The sequence below is a fragment of the Elephas maximus genome, chromosome 4, assembly GCF_024166365.1.
Source record: "Elephas maximus indicus isolate mEleMax1 chromosome 4, mEleMax1 primary haplotype, whole genome shotgun sequence".
Lineage (NCBI taxonomy): Eukaryota > Metazoa > Chordata > Mammalia > Proboscidea > Elephantidae > Elephas > Elephas maximus.
In genome coordinates, this window is record NC_064822.1 from 112,899,348 (window position 1) to 112,903,463 (window position 4,116).

Genomic DNA, 4,116 nt, shown 5'->3' on the forward strand with positions numbered 1-4,116 from the left:
GGCAATTCCCTGTCGATGTGCTCCTACAACCACTTTTTGAATGATCTTCAGCCAAACTTTACTTGTGTGTGATATTAATGACATTGTTAAATAATTTCCACATTCTATTGGATCATCCTTCTTTGGAATGAGTAATAATGAGGATCTCTTCCAGTCAGTTGGCCAGGTAGCCATCATCCAAACTTCTTGACAGAGATGAGCGAGCACTTCCAGAGCTGCATTCATCTGCTACACCGTCTCAACTGGTGTTCCTTCAGTTCCGGAGCCTTGTTCTTCGTCAATGCCTTCAGTCCCGTTTGGCCTTCTTCTTTCAGTATCATTGGTTCTTTCTCATATGCTACCTTTTGAAATGATTGAACACCCACCAATTCTTTTGGTACAGTGACTGTGTATTCCTTCATCTGCTTTTGATGCTCCTTGGGTCATTCAATATTTTCTCCATAGAAATCCTTCAATATTGGAATCGAGCCTTGAATTGTTTCTTAAGTATGGAAGCTGCATCTTCATATATGTCAAACCTTCAGCAAAGAATTCAGTGACCATTAATAAGGGTGTGATGGTGCTCCTGACTCCCATTGCTCCCATGCTGAACCTCTTCAGTTACACCCTGAGGAACAAGCAAGTAAAAGCAGTCTTCAATGACTCAATCAAAAGCATTGCATCGTTCTTAAAGAAGAAAATTTGCTAATGTAGAGCAATTACATTTACGTAAAAAGATCAGAAGTCCCTTTGCTGTGTCTTTAAACATTTGTTCCTTTCCTTTCTAGTAAGAGAGAATTATCAGGATAACATTTCTCGATAAGAAAATATATTACATTCCCAGATAGCTAAACAATGACTTTGCACCAAGCCAAAACTTAATAGAGCTGTAAACAACAACCAAAAAAGAACCAGTAAATTCATCTTATTAAATGCTTTGAGATGAGTGTGCTTATTGCCCATTCCAAATTCTAGCTTTTTAGGGTCTTTTTAACTCCTGGTGCCATTCCAGGTTAATTTCTTTCGACTTTAAACTATAAACTAAAGAAGGAGAATGGGGTAGGCTAGCGGGTTTGATATTAATGATGAACTTTAAATCTTGAAGTATTAATATTATTAAAGGGGTTAATCTTGGTATTATGATCACAATGCATACAGTAGCTACCACTTAGACTATCATTAGAGATTTGTAAATTTTTTAATGTAAAAATGAATTTAAAAAAGATATTTTATCTTTACTTCATATTTCATCTTCACTCCACAAATATGTAAACTGAAGCTCAGGAGAGTTAAATAATGCAACTCAGGGTGAAATCAGGATGCAAATCGGTTTTTATCAGACTTAAACCCTGTGTTTTTACAGCATACGAACCTCCAGTGACACATATTTCAGCATTTAGATCTCCTTAGGGGACACCTTAGGAAAATCTATATATACCAATTAGAGGTATCATTTAATATATAAAACCAAAAATTTAAGAGATCTTAAATAGAAAAAAATTACAGCATGTCATTTTAATGTAAGCATTTATAATGTATGAAGAATGAAAAATATTTATCATATGAGAAAATATTTTGATCTTAACATTTGTATTTACCAACAGAAAACTTGTACTTTGACATAGAGCCATGGAGAACAAAAAGGCTGGACTAAAAAGTCAGGTCAGTTACATAGGTACACTCTTGCTGAGACGGTTGCTACAAGTGGAATTATCTATGAATTGGTATATAGAATTGAATATGTGAATATAATAATTGAACTCCTTTCCAGTGATGCTAGGACAATAGGTTAAAAAACCACTGGCCATGATCAATTACTTTTATCAGATGCAGGAATCTGTTTAAATATGGGGCCAACTTGAGCTACAGATGTTCCTCCATGTCTTGCCTACTGGATCCTCAAGGTTGTTCCCTGAATTAGACTCCTCTGATCAATATAATGTAGGTTCTAGATCACTTGCTCACTCTTTTTTCATGAAATTATGAGCTTTCATTTAATCAAGATTATGCATTTTGATATTCACACAACTAGGGTTTTATTCAAAAAAAAGTTTTATTTTTTTAGCTTCTGATTTATTATTTACTGACATTCATCCCTGTATTCCCTGGCTGACGATAAAATGCCATTATTAACATGTTGCAATAAAATACCCTCAACCCCAAACTCTCTATCCAGTAGAACTATAGGCAGAATCAGGATGCAGAAGAGTGCCATCACCCCCAAAATTGTCCCGTATCCATTTGTGGTCAATTTGTCACCCACAACAACAGATGTGGTTTCTGGGTCAACAGTTTTGTTTTACTTTTCTGACTATCATCAATTAAATCATATCGTATGTAATTTTTTTTTTATTTATCATAATACATTTGAGCTTATCCATGTTGTCATATGCATCAGTAGCTCATTCCATTTTACTGCTGAGTAGTGTTCTATGATGTGGACCTACCAAGTTTGTTTGTCATCAGTTGAGGAACATGGGCTTGCTCCCAGTTTGTTTCAATTGCAAATAAAGTTTCGGCAAATATTCCCATATAGGTTTTAGTGTAAATATAAGTTTTTGCTTCACTTAGCTAACCAGCTAGGAGTGGAATTCCTGGGACTTATGGTAATGTGTACGTACTCCCACAAGCAATATTTGAGAATTACAGTTGTTCTGCATCCTCATCACCCCTTGGTATTGTCAGTATTTTTTTTTAGCCATTCTAATAGGTGTATGTGGACACTGGGTGGTACAAATAGCTAAGTACTCAACTACTAGCCAAAAGGTTTTTGTTTTGAACTTCCTCAGGCACCTTGGAAGACAGGCCTGACAATCTGCTTCTGAAAGGTCACAGCCTTGGAGAATCTATAGAGCAGTTCTACTTCACACACATGGTTTGCCTTGATTTGAAATTCACTCCACGGCAACTAACAAAAACAAGATTCGTGTATAATCGTATCTAACTGTGGCTTTAAATTGCATTCCCATGTTTCTTTTTTTTTAGTGTGCCAGTGAGTTGATTCCAACTCATAGTGACCCTCTATACTACCAAAAAAAACACTGCCTGGTCCTGTGCCATCCTCACCATCATTGCTAGGTCAGAGCCCATTTTTGTAGCCGCTGTGTCACGCAATCTTGTTGCATGTCCCCTCTTTTTGCTGACCCACTACTTTATCACACAATATTCTGCTGCTATTGATATTTCCTTGGCCAATGGTTTCAAGTAGATAACCAGGTCCTTCCTCCTAGTTTGTCTTATTCTGCTAGCTCCACTTAAACCTGCCCACAATGGGTGAGTCTGCTGGTGTTTGAAATATCAGTGGCATAGCTTCCAGCACCACAGCCACACACAAACCACCACAGTATGACAAACCAATAGACAAACAGTATTGACCATCTTTTTATACAGTTATTGGCTATCCATATATTTTCTTTGGTGAAATTGCTGTTTAGATATTTTGCCTCATTGAAATTGGGTTTTGTTGTTCTTTTTGCTATTATTGTTGAGTTTGAGTTTTAGTTATACATTCTGAATAAAAGCCTTTTGGTAAAAACGTGAATTGCAAATGTTTTTTGATAGATTTTAAAGAAAACCACTCTTACTCAGAGTGCAACATGCAGGCTCAAAAACTATGTTTGAGGTTGATTGGATGTACCTAGTTGATGTATTAAGTATGGAAAATGATTTTCCAGAAAAGGAAATAAATTCTATGTTATAAAAAGTAAAGATTCAATGACGTGACTGTAACAATGGGTGACTTGGAAAGGAAAGTAATTACTCTGGTAATGGAACATTAAATGTCACATGAAGGGACATGGTCATGATTAGCATGCCTTGAAGACAGAATTTTTAATCCTCTGTGGATGATACAATCTGAGTGATCTGGGAGTATTAGTAGCCTCCTTAGTTTTGTATAAAATATTGCAGAAGTTGATGTGAGAAAAATATGAAAGCTACCTGTGAAATTATGGCTTAAGTAGCTGTGCAACATATGACACAATCCAGACATAACACTTAAAAACCTATATATTTCTTGACACAGGGCACACATTGATGTGTCAAGAAAGGTCTTGAGAAATACCGTTTTTGGTTCCAAGCTCTTTCTGGTTCTCCTATGTCTCACAACTATTTATACCCTTCAAATTAATTAGCATA